Consider the following 11,822-nt stretch of genomic DNA (forward strand, 5'->3'; position numbering starts at 1 on the left):
GACCAGGAGAAGCTGGGATTGTTCTCCTTAGAGCGGAGAAGGTTAAGGGGATGATTGAATTGAGGTGTTCCAAATCAGAAAGGGGTTTGGACAGAGTGAATGAGGAGAAACTGTTTCCACTGAGCAGGAGGGTCGGTAACCAGAGGGGACACAGATTGAAGAGAATCAGGGAAAGAACCAGAGGGGTGAGATGAGGAGGATTTATTTTTTTTAACACAGCGAGTTGTTGTGATCTAGAAGGCGCTGCCTGAAAGGGCGGTGGAAGCAGATTCAATAGGAACTTTCAAAAGGGGCAATTGGATATATACTTGAAGGGGAAAATTATTTACAGGGCGATGGGGGTAAGAGCTGGGGGTAGAGCGGGAATTAATTGGATAGCTCTTTCAAAGAGCCAGTACAGGTATAATGGACTGAATGGCCTCCTCCTGTGCTGATTCATTCTGTCCAATGGACTTTCACCTGCTCCTTGCCCTCTGCTATTGCTCTGGTCCACCATCATAGCTGTCCTCAAGGGGGTAATGGTGGGGGGGGTGGACAGCAGCCCGATTCATGCGACTCCAGCCAGTCCCCAAAAAAGTTCACCTCTTTTAAAACCGGTCATGTGAATTTGTCCCCATTTATAGTGAATTTGCAGTGAACACAGCACAGGGTCGGTTAAAGACTTGCTTTAAAGAGAAGGAGCAGCGAATTTGAAGACTGCTCCCCTTATGGATAAGGGGGTGATTTCATCGCAAAGCAGCCTGAATATTAACCAGCTCCAAACAGAGAACGACAGAGCAGAGCAGAGCTGAGGCCATTCCAGCCATCATGCCCGTGCTAGGTCTTTGAAAGAGCTGTCCGGTTAGTGCCCGCTCTACCTCCCCTGCTCTCCCTCCCGACCCTTCCCCACAGTCCTGCAAACTTCGCCTCTTTAAATACTTGCCGTACTATTCAACGGATAGGACTCAAACGCGAGGGAGAGGGTTTGATTTTTAAAGGATGGGGGATCAGGCAGGGGAGTTAAGGGCTGGTGACCGACTATCTCCCATTTCAATCCTCGGGGGAACACAGCTTAAACCATAAAGGCTGATCCCGGATCGGATCGGGAGTTAGAACCTGAGACAAACTGTAAGGAAAGCGATGGAAAGGGGTTTCTGTTTAAAGTCCAGTTAAACCTGTTAGCAGAGAGGTGCTTGGATGTCAAATAGTGGCTACCATTTGTTAATCGCATAGGTCGGGGGGGGGGAGGGGTTAGAACGACAGAATCCTGCACTGGGGGGCGGTTGAACAGCAGAGGATCGCAGACACCGGAAATCTGAAACTAAAACAGAAAATAGCCAGGAAAGACTCAGCGGGTCTGACAGCGCCTACGGAGAGAGAGAGAGAGAGACAGGGTTAATATTTCCACACACACACCTTAAACCAGCTTATATTTCAGCTCTTTCCTGGACTCGAACTCAAGTTCTGTCGAAGGGTCATGAGGGCTCGAAACGTCAACTCTTTTCTTCTCCGCCGATGCTGCCAGACCTGCTGAGTTTTTCCAGGTAATTCTGTTTTTGTTTTTAATATTTCGAGTCCGTGTGACTCTTCTACAGAGCTAAAGAGAAGTAAAAGTTTGGGGTGGGGACAGGTGAAGTTGGATAAAGGCCAGTGATAGGTGGAGGCAAAGGAGAGATTGGGAAAGATAAACAGAAGGTGGGAGGGGTGTTGATGGTGGTGATAGTGGCTAAAGGAGGTGCCAATGGTGACATTAAGAGTAGAAAGCAGGATGAGCCAGTGACAGATGCTCTAACGGAGGTGGGGTGGGGGGAGGAGACGGTGTGGGAGAAAAGATCAAAATAGGCTAAAATCTGGGGATAAAACAACGAATGGAAATAAATTTTTAAAAAAATAATTGAAATAGGCAGGAAAAAAATATACATATATAAATTTAAAAATAAATATTTGAAAAAAAGGGGGGGGATCGGAAATGGGGTGGGGATGGAGGAGAGTTCATGACCTAAAGTTGTTGAATTCAATATTCAGTCCGGAAGGCTGTAAAGTGCCTAGTCGGAAGATGAGGTGTTGTTCCTCCAGTTTGCGTTGGGCTTCACTGGAACAATGCAGCAGGGCAAGGATGGACATGTGGGCATGAGAGCAGGGTGGGGTGTTGAAATGGCAAGCGACAGGGAGGTCTGGGTCATGCTTGTGGACAGACTGCAGGTGTTCTGCAAAGCGGTCACCCAGTCTGCGTTTGGTCTCTCCAATGTAGAGGAGACCACATTGGGAGCAGCGAATGCAGTAGACTAAGTTGAGGGAAGTACAAGTGAAATGCTGCTTCACTTGAAAGGAGAGTTTGGGCCCTTGGACGGTGAGGAGAGGGGAAGTGAAGGGGCAGGTGTTGCACCTTCTGCGGTTGCATGGGAAGGTGACGTGGGAGGGGGTTGAGGTGTAGGGGGTGATGGAGGAGTGGACCAGGGTGTCCTGGAGGGAATGATCCCTACGGAATGCCGACAGGGGAGGTGAAGGGAAGATGTATTTGGTAGTGGCATCATGCTGGAGTTGGCGGAAATGGCGGAGGATGATCCTTTGAACACGGAGGCTGGTGGGGTGATAAGTGAGGACAAGGGGGACCCTATCATGTTTCTGGGAGGGAGGAGAAGGTGTGAGGGTGGATGCGCGGGAGATGGGCTGGACACGGTTGAGGGCCCTGTCAACCACCGTGGGTGGAAAACCTCGGTTAAGGAAGAAGGAGGACATGTCAGAGGAACTGTTTTTGAAGGTAGCATCATCAGAACAGATGCGACGGAGGCGAAGGAACTGAGAGAATGGGATGGAGTCCTTACAGGAAGCGGGGTGTGAGGAGCTGTAGTCGAGGTAACTGTGGGAGTCGGTGAACCCCTTGCAGGATCTTTGACATCCACCTTAGAAAGCAGACAAGAGTGTTGGTATAATGCCTCATCTGAGAGATGGCACCTTGTCAGTACTGACCCTCCAAGAGTGTGGCACTCCCTCAGTACTGACCCTCCGACAGTGCGGTGCTCCCTCAGTACTGACCCTCCGACAGTGCGGCCCTCCCTCAGTACTGACCCTCCGACAGTGCGGTGCTCCCTCAGTACTGACCCTCCAACAGTGTGGCACTCCCTCAGTACTGACCCTCCGACAGTGCGGCGCTCCCTCAGTACTGACCCTCCAACAGTGCGGCACTCCCTCTGTACTGACCCTCCGACAGTGCGGTGCTCCCTCAGTACTGACCCTCCGACAGTGCGGCACTCCCTCAGTACTGACCCTCCGACAGTCCGACACTCCCTCAGTACTGACCCTCTGACAGTGCGGCGCTCCCTCAGTACTGACCCTCCGACAGTGCGACGCTCCCTCAGTACTGACCCTCCGACAGTGCGGCGCTTCCTCAGTACTGACCCTCTGACAGTGCTGCACTCCCTCAGTACTGACCCTTCGACAGTTCGGCGCTCCCTCAGTACTGACCCTCTGACAGTGCTGCACTCCCTCAGTACTGACCCTCGGACAGTGCGGAGCTCCCTCAGTACTGACCCTCGGACAGTGCGGCGCTCCCTCAGTACTGACCCTCTGACAGTGCAGCACTCCCTCAGTACTGACCCTCTGACAGTGCAGCAATCCCTCAGTACTGACCCTCTGACAGTGCAGCAATCCCTCAGTACTGACCCTCCGACAGTGCGGCACTACCTCAGTACTGACCCTCCGACAGTGCGGTGCTACCTCAGTACTGACCCTCTGACAGTGCGGTGCTCCCTCAGTACTGACCCTCCGACAGTGCGGCGCTCCCTCAGTACTGACCCTCCGACAGTGCGGCGCTCCCTCAGTACTGACCCTCCGACAGTGCGGCGCTTCCTCAGTACTGACCCTCCGACAGTGCTGCACTCCCTCAGTACTGACCCTCCGACAGTGCGGCGCTCCCTCAGTACTGACCCTCGGACAGTGCGGCGCTCCCTCAGTACTGACCCTCGGACAGTGCGGCGCTCCCTCAGTACTGACCCTCCGACAGTGCGGTGCTCCCTCAGTACTGACCCTCCGACAGTGCGGTACTCCCTCAGTACTGATCCTCCGACAGTGCGGCACTCCCTCAGTACTGATCCTCCGACAGTGCGGCACTCCCTCAGTACTGACCCTCTGTCAGTGCGGCGCTCCCTCAGTACTGACCCTCTGACAGTGCTGCACTCCCTCAGTACTGACCCTCTGACAGTGCTGCACTCCCTCAGTACTGACCCTCCGACAGTGCAGCGCTCCCTCAGTACTGACCCTCGGACAGTGTGGCGCTCCCTCAGTACTGATCCTCGGACAGTGCGGCGCTCCCTCAGTACTGACCCTCCGACAGTGCGGTGCTCCCTCAGTACTGACCCTCCGACAGGGCGGCGCTCCCTCAGTACTGACCCTCCGACAGTGCGGTACTCCCTCAGTACTGATCCTCCGACAGTGCGGCGCTCCCTCAGCACTGACCCTCTGACAGTGCGGTACTCCCTCAGTACTGACTCTATGACAGTGCGGCACTCCCTCAGTACTGACCCTCCGACAGTGCGGTGCTCCCTCAGTACTGACCCTCCGACAGGGCGGCGCTCCCTCAGCACTGACCCTCCGACAGTGCGGCACTCCCTCAGTACTGATCCTCCGACAGTGTGGCGCTCCCTCAGCACTGACCCTCCGACAGTGCGGTACTCCCTCAGTACTGACTCTATGACAGTGCGGCACTCCCTCAGTACTGACCCTCCTGACTCCCACAGACTGCAGTTTTTCCAGAAGGCAGCTCACCTTCACATTCTTAAGGGTAATTAGGGACGGGCAACACTGGCTGGCTCTGCCACTGAGGTCCATGTCCCATTGAAAGGACTTGTTAAAAATATCAGCAGGAGGCGTTTGAAGAGGAGTTGGTGAAGTTTCAGAACAGACCTGTTTCCTTAAAGAAAATGGGTGTGACTAACACATCTGGAGCCCCCTGGGTGTCAAGGGTCCCGCAAGGATTCAGGGAAGGAATGGGAGTTGACGACAGGAATGGACAGTCAAATGCAGCACAGAAACCCCGACGAGTACAGCCCGTGGAGGGGACGGGACGGATAGACATTAAAACGGGAATGAGGGAGAGTGAAGGGAGGGCATAAAATAACATCGGCAAGTAACATCGAGGGAATGTCGACAATTTTTTTTACAGCTCCATAAAGAGCAGGAGGTTAACCCGGGAGCGAGTCGGGGCTGGTAAAGGGGGCATTAGGGTAACCCGTGTGTTGGGGAGGGGAGGATGTGTCTGCCCTCCCTCGTGAACACTGCGGGCCTGGATTTTCACTGGCGAGGTAGGTAGCCGGACTTGGGGAAATGCCAGGCTTGAACTGCCCGCTTCAGGACCAAGTACCCGCCAAGGTGGCATCATCGTTGCCGGAAGGGGGGGGGGGTGTTGTGGACTGGAGTCAGGGCCAGATGATCTGGGAGGAAGTTTGGAGGCTGCCACAGGGCTGGGGGCGAGGGGGCGTTGGAGGAGGGTGGGTGGGGGGTGGGTGGGGGTGCAGTGCTGTTTAAAAGCCCCAACCTTGGTGCAATCGTAGTTCAAATAAAAACGGAAAGAGCCTCCAGCCCTCATCCTTCACATCCCCTCACTCTCCGAACGCTCCTCATGCACCGCCCCCCCCTCCCCCCAACACCATCCCTATGTCCACTCATGCCCCCTTCTGGCTGGCTCTGGCTTTCACCCACTCTCTCGAACCAATCAACATCACAGTGTAAGCAGGTCAGAGAGTCAGAGCTGTCCACTTATCTGTTTCCACTGGGGAGCAGGTGTCCTGTTATTCCACTAAATGTCTGGGTGCTCAGCCAAGCCTCATTATGTATGCCGGGCTGAGCGCCCAGACAGCCCGCGCCCCAGTGGAAACATTGTTTGATCGATAGCTTAGGGCCTCTGATCCTTGCTGTCAATTTCATGATGTTTGTTTGCATAACTCAAGTAGTTTCAAGCACTGGCGGTTTGTGGTTTTTGAAATTTCAAAGGGCCTGGATGATTGACACTTTTAGTAGCTTTCGTTCCAGATCCTTTTTTTCCCCCTCAATAGGAGAAATTTGCTAATGGAGTACATTTTCTCAAAGCTATTTTTTAACACATCCCACTTTACACTGTGGGTTAATGTCAGACCCTGGCATAGGGGACATAGGGGGTGGGTGGAGGGTCAGAGTCTGGCGTGAGGTGAGCCATCTAAAAGGTTCCCTCATGCAGACAAGGGTTCGTGACCGCTTTGAGGGGGTTGTGAACCATGCTGACACCACGAGAGTTACGGAGGAGTGGGATGCACCTATCTCTGTGATGGAGACAGTTAGGGCAGGAGTGCTGGGCTTTTTGACTGAGACAGACCCGCACCCCTCAAAGGCACTCCTGAAAAATTCAGTCAGCCCGGGAATGGGGAGGGGGGTGGGTGTCAGGAGTCCCGGAATCGGAACCCGCCCACTGTTTTCCAGGGCTCCAGAGGCAATGCGACGGTGAAAATCTGGCCCTTTGTGTCGGGAAGGGGACCGTACAAACATTGCAATCAGGGAGGAGGAGGAGGTGTGTGAAACATGAGGTGAATTGACGGAGCGCGAGCGGAGATATTCGGAGGGTTAATATCTTCGAAAGTGGGGGGAAGTCCAGTTGACCTGGACGAAACGTGTCTTGAGCCGTTAAGGGGATCAAGGGGAGAGGGAGCTGAGCCACTGACCATCATTTTCCAATCCTCTCTGGATAGGGGTGCAGTGCCAGAGGACAGTTCACACCGGACACTTGATTCAACAGGGAGAAAGGGGGTTAGAGTAAACATGGACCAGTCAGCTTAACCTCAGAGTTGGGAAAATGACTGGGAACAAATCGGAGAGGCAGTACAAATCATCATTTCGAAAGACTGGGCAGTCAGCATTGATCAGTCAAGGCAAGGTCGTGTCTGACTTACCTGATTGGAATCTTTTTGAAGCGCTAGCAAGGATGTTCGATGCTGGTCGAGAATCCGATGTTCTCCATTTGCATTTTAGCGCAGCTTTCGATAAGGTCCCACGTGGCAGACCGGTTGCAAAAGTTAAATCCCGTGGTATCCAAGGCAAAATAACAGGGATGGGTCCAAAGTTGTCTCAGAGGCAGGGAACCAAGGGTAATGGTCGATGGGTGTTTCTGTGACTGGGAGGCTGTTTCCAGGGGTTCTTCACAGCTTCAACACTGACTCCCTTGCCTTCACTGGTTAATATTAACGATTTGGACGTGAATATTGAAGTTATGATTAAGAAGTTTGCAGACGGCGCACAAATTGGCCACGTGGTTGATAGTGAGGAGGACACGTGGGGACTGCAGCAAGATATTAATGGACTGGGTCAGGCGGGCAAAGCAGTGGCAAATGGAATTCAACCCGGAGAAATGTTTTTCAGAGGCTCCCAGACAGCTGAAGTCAAAACCTAGACACAGGGCGTTTCTTTATTGAGTTTATTGACTTGTTCAGCCTCACAGCTCTCTTCCCACTCTACCCAGTGTCCCAGCTATCCCCTATTTATATGTGCTCAAGTGCCCACTGCCTGTTTCTCTTAACCTCAACGATGAAATTGACATTAACAAACCTTAACAATGTAATTGATAAGATATTGACAAATGTGAAGTGATGCATTTGGGGAGGGAAAGCGAGACAAGACAATAAACAAGAAATAGGAGGATAGTCCCTCCTCTCTCTCACACACACAGGTCAGAGTGTTCTAAATATTAAGGAATTTTCTCTTTCTCTCACACACACAGATCAGAATGTTCTATATATTAATGAATTTTCTCTCTCTCTCTCTCTCTCACACACACAGTCAGTGTTCTATATATTAATGAATTTTCTCTCTCTCACACACAGGTCAGAGTGTTCTATATATTAATGAATTTTCTCTCTCTCACACACACAGGTCAGAATGTTCTATATATTAATGAATTTTCTCTCTCTCTCTCTCTCTCACACACAGGTTAGAATGTTCTATATATTAATGAATTTTCTCTCTCTCACACACACAGGTCAGAGTGTTCTATATATTAATGAATTTTCTCTCTCTCACACACACAGGTCAGAATGTTCTATATATTAATGAATTTTCTCTCTCTCTCTCTCTCACACACAGGTCAGTGTTCTATAAATTAATGAATTTTCTCTTTCTCACACACACAGGTCAGAGTGTTCTATATATTAATGAATTTTCTCTCTCTCACACACACAGGTCAGAATGTTCTATATATTAATGAATTTTCTCTCTCTCTCTCTCTCACACACACAGGTCAGTGTTCTATAAATTAATGAATTTTCTCTTTCTCACACACACAGGTCAGAGTGTTCTATATATTAATGAATTTTCTCTCTCTCACACACACACAGGTTAGAATGTTCTATATATTAATGAATTTTCTCTCTCTCTCTCTCACACAGGTCAGAGTGTTCTATATATTAATGAATTTTCTCTCTCTCTCACACACAGGTCAGAGTGTTCTATATATTAATGAATTTGCTCTCTCACACACACAGGTCAGAGTGTTCTATATATTAATGAATTTTCTCTCTCTCTCTCACACACAGGTCAGAGTGTTCTATATATTAATGAATTTTCTCTCTCACACACATACGGGTCAGATTGTTCTATATATTAATGAATTTTCTCTCTCTCTCTCTCACACACACACACACACACACAGAGGATCAGAGTCCATCAGTCCTTCTGCTCCCTCCCTGGAAGAAACAGACTCGGACTTGGCCACTCTGGCTTTAAGACGGGCTTCGTGTAGCTCCTCTGGTGTGTGGACAGTGGACAGAGAGTGGGGCGAGGACAGGCCCTGTGCCCCCGGAGAGCGATCAGAGTTAGGGCCTGACAAGAGTCCTGGCCAGAGGGTTTCCAGATGTTACTGCAGCATCAGCCCTGAGCTCCCTGAGACACCATCAGCTCCAGCGCCTGCTCACTCTGGGAGGACTGCCAGTTCAAATTCGACCCTTTTGCTAAAATGCAACATTACTGAAAGCGTGAAGCACCCTCTCCCTCTTATTTTACAACGTAATGTCTGTCACCACTTCACAGCGAAAATGGTCCATTGGTGACCCAACTTTAACTCGTGTGTTTCGGGTGTGAAGGAGAAAACCAGTTCAACTTGTTGAAAGCTCAGTAAAAAGCAGTGATCCTGGCCCCGGTAATACTGGAGAGCCATTTTAAGGTGTACAAGATCAGCTGGTACACGTTTCACTGACACCCCGCTTCGTCTCCAGGTTTAACTGCTCTTTCCTTTGCTTTCGCAGGGTGAAAATTGGGTCATTGGTGCGGAAGGCAGTGACTGGACAAGGCAATGGGACTGGAATATCACAGAAACATAGAAACTAGGAGCAGCAGTAGGCCATTCAGCCCTTCGAGCCTGCTACACCATTCATTATGATCATGGCTGATCATCCAACTCAACAGCCTGCTCCCGCTTTCTCCCCATACCCTTTGATCCCTTTCACCCCAAGAGCTATATCTAACTCCTTCTTGAAAACATACAATGTTTTGGCCTCAACTACTTTCTGTGGTAGCGAATTCCACAGGGTCACCACTCTCTGGGTGAAGAAATTTCTCCTCATCTCAGTCCTAAATGGTCTACCCCGTATCCTCAAGACTGTGACCCCTGGTTCTGGACTCCCCCCACCATCGGGAACATCCTTCCTGCATCTACCCTGTCTGGTTCTGTTAGAATTTTATAGGTTTCTATGAGATCCCCCCCCTTATTCTTCTGAACTCTCCAGCGAATATAATCCTAACCGACTCAATCTCTCCTCATATGTCAGTCCCGCCATCCCAGGAATCGGTTAGGTAAACCTTCGTTGCACTCCCTCTATAGCAAGAACATCCTTCCTCGGTTAAGGAGACCAAAACTGCACACAATATTCCAGGTGTGGTCTCACCAAGGCCCTGTGTAATTGCAGCAAGACATCCCTGTTCCTGTACTCGAATATTTTTCTCCCGTTCTACTTCCCACTAAAATCAACTTCCGTAACTCTGGCCTCGACTCTCCGTGTGAGGTGGGGTCTCGCTCGCCTTTTTCCACAGGGACCTTGTTCAGGACTGGAAATTGTTGCTAACACAGCTGTTTGAAACTAACAGGAGTCCGAACTGCTCAGTCCTTTCATCCATTGTTTGGCAGAGGCAATAAAGAGTACAGATTTTGGCAATTTCAGCACGGTGACGGACTAAGAATATTCCACTAGAATAGCCATCAGGGCACAGGCCGACGATATTCGGCCCATCGAGTCTGGGCCGGCCCTCCATAGATTAACCCAGTCAGTCCCATTCCCCAACTCCCGCCCCCCCCCCGCCCCACCCGCTCTATCCCAGTGAGCATATTCCTTTCGAAATCATTCCTCGTCTCAGCTCCCATCCTCCCTCGTGGGCAGCGAGTTTCAGGTCGTCAGCCTCCGCTGCACAAGCAAGTTCTCCCCGCTCCCCCCACACCCCCGGGGGCCAATATTTATCCCTCAACCAACATCACTAAGAATGGGCGACCCGGGTCGTTATTACATTGCCGTTTGTGGGACCTTGCTGTGCGCTAAATGGGGCTGCCGCACTCCCTACATCACGACAGAGAGCTTTAAAACTTACTGTTGTCAACACTCAAATCACAGAACCTGGCCGATCTTCAAGGGCTTAGAACATTCTAGAAGAATGTGTGTTTTAAAAGACAATGCCCCTTAAAGGGTTAATGCAGGACCCTTGATTGCCATTCCTGGAAAAAGGGTAATTAAGCAGTTGAAAAAAATAGTCAACCTCTTGACCTGGATGAACTGTAAACAAAGAGGGTCACATTGGTTTTATGGCTCTGGAATAAAAAACCATGCCTGGAAGACTGTTTTAAAAATGGCTTTTGGCTTTGCTTCGAGAAGGACCAACTGCTTGAGAAGGAAGACTGCAGCCTTTTGCGTTCCAGAGCCAGTCCGCAGCTGGAAGTGAATGTAAGCTGCTCCTGAGATGCTCTACACGCTGGAATGGAGAACCCTCGAGTCCGCCTGAAAAGCAGTGCCAGAGTCATTGATTGTTTCACACACACATCAGTGCTGAGACCAGTCATGTAACCCAGACCCATTTCAAGAACTCCTTCATCTATCCTTTGCCTTTGAAACATTGACTTTTAACCTTAGGCCAAATTCTTCCATTTCCATTTACTTTCATTGTTTTTTGGTGTGTGTGTGTGTAAGAGAGCATGAAAGTGAACGTGTGTGTGTGTGTGAATTTGAGCGAGGGCGAGTGTGTGTGTAAGAGAGCATGTGTGAACGTGAGCATGAGTGTGTGTGTGAACGTGAGCATGAGTGTGTGTGAACGTGAGCATGAGTGTGTGTGTGTAAGGGAGCATGAGTATGAACGTGTGCATGTGTGAGTGTGAGAGAGTGAACGTGTATGAGCGTGAGCAAGTGTGTGTGTGTAAGGGAGCATGAGTATGAACGTGTGCATGTGTGTGAGAGTGAACGTGTATGAGCGTGAGTGTGAGAGAGTGAATGTGTTCATGTGTGAGTGTGAGAGAGTGAACGTGTATGAGCGTGAGTGTGAGGGAGAGAGAGATTTAGGGTATCCCGATAGAGTACTTGGTATACTTTCATATTCCATACTGTACGTTAATGAGATTTGCCTTTTTATTTAACAAGACTGGTTTTATAATAAACTAATAAGTTTGTTGTTTATTGAAAGAAGCCTGGTTAAAGTTTCTTTTATTCTGGGTACAGTAGAGAAGGTAAATGATCGGTCACATTGGTGAGTTAAACTTTTAAACTAATGGTGTGAGCTGTGGAGTAGCAGGGCTAGATAAACCACGCACTACTCCCCCCCACCCCCATCCCAGTCGTAACTGTACTTCATGG

The sequence above is a fragment of the Carcharodon carcharias genome, chromosome 36, assembly GCF_017639515.1.
Source record: "Carcharodon carcharias isolate sCarCar2 chromosome 36, sCarCar2.pri, whole genome shotgun sequence".
Lineage (NCBI taxonomy): Eukaryota > Metazoa > Chordata > Chondrichthyes > Lamniformes > Lamnidae > Carcharodon > Carcharodon carcharias.